The following is an 11,431-nucleotide window of genomic DNA, read 5'->3' on the forward strand; positions in this document are numbered from 1 at the left end:
AGGCAGCTGTAGGCCCAAGAGAATTTTCCCTAACACCTGAACTATGGCCTATAAGTTGCCAACATACGCCAATACAGTCCTAAAAGAAAAAAAAGAAGGAAAAATTGGCATGAAGTTTCTTTCAGCCTTTTTATTTTTTATTTTAGTTGATTTCTGTATACATAGGCTATTTAAATGCCATGTTCATTCATATAAAGGCAGTCAATGTGTTTTTCCTTGTGGGAGAAAGACGGACAATGTAGCTCCGTGAGTTGTGCAATTGTCCAGGAGAAAAATATTTTCATACATAAGAAAAAATTGAAGTATGAAAAATTTGAAGCCTCAAATTTTCTTGAATTACTCGTAAATACCACTTCAGAATGAATCTGTTCCTCCATGAAGCCCAATGACTGCACATGACATATTTGTAAGAGAACACATCTATATATTTCTGCACATATGCTGTATTGTAGACATCTGCTGCACAGTTACAGTTATTCTAATTGCACCAGCTTATTTCTGTGTTACCTGACCTGTTCATACAGTGATGTTGCTCATCTTTACCTTCTGTGGAAGTTGCTTTGAATATTATCACGTTCTGCTCATATGTGCTCCCATCTGTACGCTGGAAATGTAGATCATTCTTGATGCACATTTGCATATTTACATTTGCACACACTACTGATTGAACAATAAATATCCCTCCACCTGTAAAAATTCCTGGTACAGGCATAAATGGTTGTATTTATTGATGCAACTTTATTTATTGTGTTGCTATCTGCATCGCACTCTCTCTGCTTCCTGCCATCACTATCTATACCTAGTCTTTGATTTATTTGATGTTCTGTTTTCTGCACTTCTGCCGCTGCAACGATGCAATTTCCCTGCGGGGATCATTAAAGTTTCATCTCATCCCTTCTTACATAAACCTGTTTTACTCCCCCCACCCTTTTTAAATCGCCTTCTGGTTGTCCCTCACAAAGCACCGCGTCATCAATGTCCCTTAGAAACCTTCCAGAGAGGCAGCTTTTCAGGAAATCAGATCATTCTGCATTTTCAGTGGCTCTGAATTGTTTTAAACTTACAAAATATTTCTCCTTTTTAGTTGGTAACCTCCATGTGAAAAGGGCAGCTGAATATCATTGTCAAAAACATGCTAAACTGCACAGTATGTTGAAGAACTGAAAAAAAATCAATATTCAACCTTCAGTATCTGTTGTAGTTGCCTCTAATTTTCCTGACATATCCACATATCATCTGGAAAACCCCTCTGCTTTGCTCAAATAAAGTTCCACAGCTCCTGTTTTTAGGCTCCTGTTGCCCGTGCTCTGCCCCAGTTGTACCAGCTAAGTAGTTTCCTCCTAGGCTGTCGACTCACTTCACCCCCAGCCTTTGTTGTTTGTCCACTGCATGATCAGCTGCCTGCAAAACAGCATGCAGTGATGTTTGTGTGCATGGCAGGGACATGAGCACAGTGACAACCCCTCAGTGGTCGTTCTCGCTGTCACAGGGGCGAGGTCTCTGTCTGAGGCCACCTGGCTTCCCTCTGGGGACGTAATTTATGATGCTAATGAAATGTGAGCATGCCTAGGCCATCGGAAAGCAAGTGATGAATCTCCTGCGCTGAGCTCGTCATCCATCATAGCGCGAACCCCCCCCCCCACTGTAGAAGCCTTCAGGAAGCCTGAGCCTGTTCTTCTCTGATTAATGTTTGGACTGATGCACCTCCAAGATTATCTCTTTTGATCGTGTCATTTCTTTGTTATTGCTGCCGTAGGCTCTCTCCGATTAGATCATGGACTCAGGGCTCTATTTTAAAACAAAGTCATTGTTAGAAATATTTGACTTTGCCTAAAGAGGAACTAGATCATCAAGCAGAATAACACATCTACTGCGGCACTGCAAGGCTGCTCTGTGGAGTCCAAACTGCAGAACATTTCCCTTTTGCTATTCCCTTATTTAACCTTGCTTATTTTCCATTACAGAAAAGTTTAGCCACATGCTAGTTGTGACAGATAAGTTCTTTTGTTTGAATGCAGATTGGATCCATTTATTTTCACTCAAAGACAGAACATTTGAACAGACAGTGGGGATTTTTGCAATTACATTTATCTGAGAATGTTCGTCGCTTTGTACACTGAAAAGTAATTTTGGTCAGCAGAGATTTGCGATCACTGCTACAGCTGGTGAATTTAAACAGTCTTTTAGGCGTGTTTATTAAAGCCCAGCAGTGTTTATCAGTGGGAAAGGAGTTTTACCCTCCAGAATAGCTGCCTTAATAAAGGTGCTTCAATATATTTGCCCCAATATATCCCCCCCCCCCCCACCCCCCCCACACACACACACACACACACACACACACACACTCTCTCTCTCTCTCTCGCTCTCTGTCCTTGTCTATCTGTCTATGGACAAATTTCATTTTTCATGCAAGAAAGGACTTAAGCAGAGATTCCAGATAGCTCAGTGGGGCAGGGTTGGATTAATATTTGCATTGCAACCACTATTTTTAGCAAAACTGCAATGAGTCATTAATTATTATTATGTAATCAATAAATCCTTTATCTTCTGTAAGAAAATAGGGAAAAATACTCATCATAGTTTCCCAGAGCCATGGAACAAAAGTCTCAGGCCACGTTCAAGTATATTTTCTAATTACTTCCTCCATGCTATAGGTGTGGTTATAGGGACAGCGATAATGTCTGTCAGACGGTCCACTACTTTGGACCAGACTGGAATATCTCAACACTGTTGTCATGAAACTTGGTACAGACCTTCAAGTCATTGTTGGGTTGCCATGACGGCCATCTTGAAATCCAAATTTGTATTAATCCAGTACTTTGGTTTATGACCAAATGCCTGCAAAACTAATGCCATTCCCATCAGTCTCAGCTGCACTTTGTGTCTAGTTCTAATTACCAAACGTTAGCATGTAATCATGTTCAAATAAGATGGTGAACATGGTAAACATTATATCTGCTACACATCAGCATGTTAGAGTGGCCATTTTGAGCAAATGCTGTCATTACCATTTTGCTCTAAGTACAGCTCCACAGAGCTGCTACTGTGACTGTCAAAAACCTAAAGGTATTACATTTATAGTCATAGTCAAGTAAACAAAAACTAATAACATCTTGGCTTAGTTTCTCACTGTCTCTCAATCCTAACTGCATCACAGACTTCAAGCCAGTGAGACATAAACATGACATGAGAAGTTTCTAATGTGAAATAAGCAGAGTATATGTTCTTTACATGATTAACCAGGTACTAAAATTGTTGTTTTTAATTAATCAATCACTAATATTTACTAAAGTTAATATAAAATTAAATGTTCAATTCCTATAACAATCTTTAATGAAGACATGACACCTTTGTTTTATGTTTGATCTAACAGACGATCAGCTGATGAACTGAAAATGAAACGCTAATAAAATCAAATGCTAAGAAGCCACGTTGTCACAAGCCGACACTCTTAATTAACACTGTCAACATTTGCATGTGCGTTTGCATGTAGGATGTATTAGCATCAGTGTTTGCATAATTAGATAGGAGTGGTGAACTACTTAGACTAGTGTTGGAACATCCTTCTCCTCACATCGGTGGTTACGGTTATCTGAGCAGCTCTGTTCCCGTTCCCCCAGCACACAGTGGTCTCTGTAGTGAGTCTGCATGAAACAACCCTGCCAAGACGCCCTCCTCCATTCCCACCCCTCCCCTCCCCGCCGCTGTCATCTCCGATAGCTTTCCACCTTGCCATGATGAAGTGCCCCCCCCTGCCCTCCCTTCATGCATGCAGACTGGTGAGCCAGCAGAGTAGAGAAAACAGGCACAGCTGGTGTGAGACATGAGGCAACACTTTCTGCACCCACCATGTACGATATGTTACTGGGCTGCACAGCATAAAAAGTAAACCACTTCTAAATTAATTAGTTGCAGTCAGAATGGTAATTAGTTTGAAAGTGCCAGGGATTTACTTTGTGTGAAATAAACGAAGGGAGAAGGGAGCAGGAGGAGAAATTCAGCCTGTGAGGGAACATTGAGTTAAAAGAAAAGGAGGAGTAGTTGACAAGTAGCTCTGCTAATTCCTCACTTCTCTCTCGGACAATGCTGTACGTTCAATCAGCCATTTTTACCATAACCCCTGCCTGTCCTGTTGCAAGGCAGCTTTCTTATTTTGCAAACCCCTGAATTCTTTGTACTTACTTACCTATGCTTGTGTTGCTTCTAAAGATATAACAACCTTGAGACTGACACCAATTAAAGAGAGTGAGAAGAAAGTAAAACACCATTTCTCCTGTAAACAGATTTTAATGAATTCCTGTGGAAATGAGACGTGATGAGGAAAAAAACACTGCATCATTAAGTAATCTAGGTTTTCTTGTTCACAGAGTATCTTGTTTGTTGATGATGTAAACATGTGTAGTGATAAAGAACAGAACTGATGCAGTGAAAAATAATTGAACATGAGGTGTTTAGAGTTATTATGCTGTTGTCGGAATCAAGGGAAAAATTAACAGCTACATCTTTTTAACTTTTTGGTTTTAACTCTGGGCTCTGTACAACTCAATAACTGAGTTGTCTGGGTTGTGCTTGACATGAGAGCTACATGTACACATTGTGAGCTAACACGCTGTGTTGACTGGTAGATTCTTTTTATTTGTGTTATTTGTCAGAAAAGCCTTTATTCCCCTGCGACTCTCGCGGTAGAGGGGCTCATGCTGTCTCTCAGGCAAATGTACATTTCTGCTGTGCCGGTGCTTACATAGAGATTTTACTCACAATGACTTGTGGCATTACTCCATTTTACAGCAGTCAACCCCAGTCCTTCACCTTGTACAGAGGGAAATTGTAAATGTGAAAAGTATGCTTCTTGCTGACACATTCATAACGACTGAATAGCCGTTTCCGAAACACATGATTTAACACTTACTTACAGCTTACACAACCACTTTCATTCTTATTCCCACCATCCCCCAAACCAGTATTCTTACGGCAGCCAAAGCTGGACAGTAATCACTATAGATATTTCAAATATATGCATCTGTGAGGATTTTTAATGAAAAGAGAAGTGTTCGCCAATGTTTTTTTGCAGAGGTGTGTGTGTACAGATGCATACGTGTTTTTAGCTGTCCACATGTGGAAATGTTTCCATATTCATCAGGCCATGTTTAATTTTATTTGCACAGACAGTGTGGGTGTAAACAAATACGATTATTTGGATATGCATAGTTAACACACTCTGAACAGAACAAAAAACAACATCAAACAACAATTTTTAATGGTATATAACTTCGCATCTTGAATAATAATCATTAGATTAGATTAGATGTTTTCTTCTTTATAACAAGTCATGCAGGTGGTTGTTGTCTGTAAATGGTTTTATGTTTGAAACTCAGACTTTCATCGAGGTTCAGCCTTAATAACTTATCATAGCTTTTCATCTTTTCATCAGTTTGGACCCACATCCCTCACAGTATAATCTGTATATTTGTGGTGTCATACAATTGGGCCAAATATCCCTTTTTACAAGGTTTTGTCAAGAGCCGCAGGGAGAAGTGTGGTGAAAAGTCTAGGCAGTCTGACGAGGTTGTACAGTTGATGTTGCTCCACTCGTTTCTGGTGCCTCTGCTGCTTCACTTGGGTGGCAAGCTAATGGCCGATCAGATTTGTTATCGATGTGAAGTGAAGCCCTGCTTTTTACAAAGTCAACAAACAGACTTATCGTCATTGGCAATGTTGCCATCTACAGTGACGACCCCAAAATACTTCAACACTCCTCTCTGGTGCCTCAGTGGGTTTTTTTTTTCTCTTTTCTGCTGGACCACAAGGCAAACTACTTCAAACGCTTTCATAGGGTATAGATGGTCAATTTTGAATTTGAACAGGTCATTGAAGTTCAAATATTAAACAAATACTGAAGCTCTTACCTACCTAACCTACAGTTAGTTGACCTACTCTGACTCGGATGTTGTTAGCCAATCAGACTTCAGTGTTGTACCATTACTCTTGTTGGGACTTTATCTAAACTACATTTACCCACAGAATGTTGTGTCAGTTAAACTATATCTGCAAACAACATCTATGTGTATTATATTGCATCGAACATCGAAGTCCTGACAAGGGGGATTGCTGGTGCAGTGCTTTCCTAAACAAGTATATAATATTTACATATTTTTGTGCTTTGTCTGTAACCTCTGGCATGCTGTCCTCGTGTTTTGTAGTTGTGTTGAAATGGTCTCTTTGTCTTTTGTAATCAAAATGTGAAAAAAAAAAAAAAAAAAAAGCGATATAATACTGGATGTCCATTCTCATGTTGTCAGTTTGAAACCAGACAAAACACAGCTGCCATGAGGGTCAACATAGACTGAACAGTGGCCTGCAAACAAGCCATCACATCAATTAATAACATCACCACAGCACACAGCTATTATCCAACATGTCAAAATATTATCTTTCATAGCTCATTTGCACCAACTGTTTTCCGCTCTGCGTCCTGTGGTGTAGAGATTTGACGGGTCTTGAGGTCACAGCGACTCTGTAATGGAAACAGATTTTTGTTCAGGCTCACCCTACAAGGCTTAGGGGCTGTAATGCCACATTGCAGAGCACCTGTGTCCAGAGATCCACTCACAGCTAAGCAGCTAGCCCTCATGTGGTCAGCGTGATTACACTAATACGATTAGGCCATGCTTTTCTATCCTGTCTGGATTAGAATATCGGAGAGCTGAGTAGAGAGAAACATATTTTAGACCTTAGTGATTTAAGAGATTACAAGCTTCAGTGTGACTACACCCTCCTCCACACACATGCATGCACGACTGCAGAATGCATGCAGACCAGTATAATGCACTTACTGTGTAACCCTGATGGTTGACAGAGTATAGCGTCATATCGTTCCATCAGTACTTCATGCTGTTTGACGAACACGTTTTCGAGCTTTGCCGTGCTTGCTTACTCAGAGATAATGTGCAGTAGTCTTGGGTTTCTTGGTCTATGATAAGCAGTTCTTGCTTTAGTACTGTTTTGCAACAATAAAGACACCTTCTGCAGATTTTTGTTATATTACAGATTTTTCTTTTTTTTTTGTGATTAAACCTCTTTATTGCTTTTTTCAGTTTACAGACATACATTAAAGACAAAAAAGAAATCGCACATATAGGATATAAGGTAACAATTAATAAAAATAAAATAAATAAATAAACAACATAAGATTAGAACATAACATGCTAATTCTTCACTGTATGATACAGGCTATTAGCCCTGTGGATAAGCTGCTCATAGGAATCCATCTTAGCCAGTTCGTCTCTCCATTCATTAAAACTGATATACTCTTTTTATTTCCAATGCCTTAACACTATTCTGCTCCCTGTTATCAAGGCCAGTTTCACCCAGGAGCACAACTTTGATAACAATTTAACTTACATTGGCAAAATACCCAATATTCATAATGCTGGGTTCACACTGAGATTTGTCGCTAATATGTTGATACAGTTGACTATTTCTAACCATAAGTTATGCACCATTTCACATTCATATATCATGTGAGACAGTGTACCCCTGCCTTTGTTGCATCTCCAACATGTATCATCATTCCTAAGCCCCAACCTTCACATTTTTGATGGGGTCCAATAATTCCTATTCAGTATTGTAAAAAAGATAAGGTGTGTCTGCATGTCCCAGGCTGTGGAGAACCAAGATTTTATCACTTTGCTCCAAGCCTCCCTGTAAATGGATATTCCAAGATCTTTTTCCCAAGTGTTCTTGAAACTCTCGTACTTTGGGGATTGGTGTTTTCAAATCAGACTATAAAACCTAGATGTCCCCCCTCAAAGTTTCCAATTTAACCGGCATAACAGCTGGATGCAAGCAACAGGGGTAAACTTTTTCTTTTCTATCTACAGTCATAGTACAACTCCTCAATTAAATAAACTTCCAAAGGTCTTTCCTGGGTATATTATATTTTCATTATATTTGTTCAAAAGTAAGCAAATGATTCCCGTCAAATAGATCTTCCAACAGCATTATTCCTGCTCTTACCCAGTTTTCCCATTAAATAGATTTTTTATTAATTTTCAATGACTTATCGTACCATATTGATGATCCTTTAGCTTAACAGTGAATAATGTTACATACCAGATGAGCCTTTCTCCAGCCATATCTAGGAAATGCCAGAACAGGGTTCCTATTTGGTATATCCCCTCCTGTCTGAGTAAGAAAAACCTGTATTGAGAAGGGTTCCACCAGTCTTTTCTCCATTGCCACCCAGGCAGGGGCAGAGGCATCTGGAAGGTTTGATTTAGCTAACTGACTGAGTGAGAAGACATAATGGTACCAATCTATCCTTGGGCATCCTAGTCCACCCTCCTCCACCGGCGCGTATAATTTTCTTTTTATTATAAAGTGGCTTATTACCCAACCATAGGAGGCTATTCATGACTCTGTTAAATCTATTAAGGGGGGCGGTGCGTCAGAGGTTGCATGTATGTTATATAATTAATATGGGGTACTAAAACCATCTTATTACAGATTTTTCTATGTATTCTTAACAAGCTGCTGTTTTATTGATTTATCTCATCCTCCACTCCTCATACATGTTGAAATCAACAAATGCAAATGATGAGGGCTGCAACTGCAAAAAAATTATTTCCATGTCAGTAATTCATTTGATCTGTTAAACATCAGAAAACAGTGAAAAAACGTCCCTCATTGTTTCCTAGTGCCCAAAAAAACAAATGAACAAATAATGAACAAATTCACTTGTTTTCTTTGACCAACAGTCCAAAACTCAAAGATATTTAACTCTCAAGTCTGCACATTTAAGGGGCTGGAACCACCAAATGTTTAACATTTTCTTTTAAAAATGTCCTAAGCAATTAAATGACTATCTGGGTTCACAATCTCAATTGTATAGAAAAAAACACACTTAGTTTGAGTATATTTTTTTATAGAAGAGGAACCATGTTGTTGTCTACATTATCACAGTTTGCCGCAGCCTTGACACATATAGTAACCAGACAGGCACTCCACCAGTATAACTTATTCCCTGCTCCTGGCCTGGTTGTTTGGCGGTGGTGTGAACTCTCTTCTCATTCCTTCTCTTGTATCTGCTGCTTTGAACCAGCTGTGTACAAACCTGCTGATTATTGACTTGGGTTGCGGCTAAAAGAAAGTGACAGTGCGATGAGTTCTAAACAACATGCAGCATTCGAGGGTAATGCCTATATTTGTAGCCCAGCGGGCCGACCCATAACACTTACCATTTAATAAGCAACAGCCTGCAGGGAGCTCTGGGCTTATTCATCCTCCAGTAGCTTTCAGCTGAACACACGGCACTCTGCTGGGAGCTGGAGCAGACCAGCCAGCTGTGAACTTCCTCTGGCCACAGAAACAGTAGCAGTTCTAGACTAGACTGGAGTGTCAGTGTTGTAGCTTATAGTGTGTCTGTGTGCAGTCATGTGTGCCACATGTGTCTGGATTTGACACCCATGACTGATTCATGTTTATTTTAGTCATAAATGGATACATTTACATGTACAGACTGACTTGCCTGTTAAGTTACATGGGTCAAGCTCGGTACATGAATGTCTGACCTCTGACCTCTCGTTTATGTGAATAAACAGAATATGATATGTTGTCTACTCATGTGTCCTGACCCCTGTGTCATGTTTGACCCAAAACATGGCCTTTAGTCTGAAGGAAGGAAACACCAGTGTTGGTCTCATCAGACTGTAGAACCTCTTCGAGCTGACCTCAGAGTCTCCCATGTGTCTTATGGCAAACTGTAGCCAAGATGCCGTATGAGTTTTTTTTTTTTTAGAATGGCTTTGTCTTGCCACTCTCCCATAAAACGGCAACATGTGAAGCACCTGAACTGTTGCATGAACCCTTCAGTTTCTGTCACTGAAGCTTGTAACCTCAGTGGTCACCAGCCTCTTTGTGGCTTCACTCTCTTATCTCTTGCTCAATCAGCCTCCTCCATCTGCACCATTCTCTTTCTATTTCTAAACAACAAGATTTAACTGTTGTCAGGGATGTGCAGTGGCATTGACATGTTCTTGTGTCCACCTCCTGACTCATACTGTTCTATCACCTCTTCACTGAGCACTGATTTCTCTGCATGTTATAAGTTTTTACCACAATACTGACTCACCAAAGCTGATCTCCGTTCAGCTGATTATGTGACTTCTAAAACCAGTCAGTTGCACCAGTGATGACACGTGTTTCCCATTAAAGGAGGTGATACTTATGCAAACATGTATTTTGTATTTCATCGCTGTCCTGAGAAAATCATGTATTGTGAACTTTTCATGAGCTAGAAAAAAATCATCCGAGCGACAATGAATTTTTAAGAGCTTCACTGGGTTTAAATGGTTTATTTAGCTTCAAAGTCAGAGAATTCTTCCAACCCGTAAAGGAAGAGTCCTGAAGTGTATTTGACAAAAATTCCCCAAATATGGAGTATCATGATTTCCACAGGAAAGGGACAATATTTATTATAATATTATATATTTTGTCATTATGTGGAGATTTTTTTCATGTGACGTTAAAGGGTCTTTTTCTTATAGGCACTGTCTAAGTATTGCTTTGTTTTCTGTTGATACCAAAATGTTCCCATAATGGTGCACAAGTCTTGGTTTGCCACTAAAATAAGGCTGCAACTAATGATTAGTTTCATTATTGATTAATCTGTTAATATTTTTTCTTTTGCTCATCGAAGTTTCACAAGGTCAAGGTGATATCTTTTTTTTTTTTTTTTTTATAGAACCAATGGTGCTAAAATCCAAATATAGTAAAATCACAATGACAAAGAGAACCAGTTAAATCCACACACTTGAGAATGCTGCAGACATCTGAGTTTGCCATTAAACAAAATGTCAAAGCAGTGAGTTGTCTCTTTGGCAAGTCACCTGTTTATTATGTTCACTTAAGTGGCTGTCGAATTCCATGTCTGACATTTACATGCTTTGACGCAAACTACGCTAGTTAGGTAACGGTTATGACTGCATGAAAACATTATCAGTGTTGTTCCCACTTGCTGCAGAAGTGATGGTGAGCTATTTTTGGAACTTATATGGGTTTTCTTCACAAGGACCCCAGCATGTTTCTCTGGTTAAGCTGCCAGGTGAGGCTTAGTTTTTGCCGATCAGTATTCATAGTTGAGAGTCACCCTGGGATTCTCTTTTAGTCAACACCCATTTTTCCTGCATTGATGTCTCATCTCTCCTGCTGTCGTTGCTTGATGCCCCCCGTCTCTTTCCTCCTATCCTCTGTTCTTTTGCCCCGGGCAACATCTCTCTCCTAAGACAGATGTGATGGGTAGTGCTAGTGTGGGGAAGAGTGATGGAGCTTTTGCGACACAGCAGATGCAGAGTAAAAGCAGCTTGTCACACCAGGTACTTTTCCCCTCTCTAACAGATGGCAGATTTGCTATCACAAGCCTTTGTCTTCATAT

The sequence above is a fragment of the Seriola dumerili genome, unplaced genomic scaffold (genome assembly GCF_002260705.1).
Source record: "Seriola dumerili isolate Sdu_G_001 unplaced genomic scaffold, Sdu_1.0 BDQW01000091.1, whole genome shotgun sequence".
Taxonomy (NCBI): Eukaryota; Metazoa; Chordata; class Actinopteri; order Carangiformes; family Carangidae; genus Seriola; species Seriola dumerili.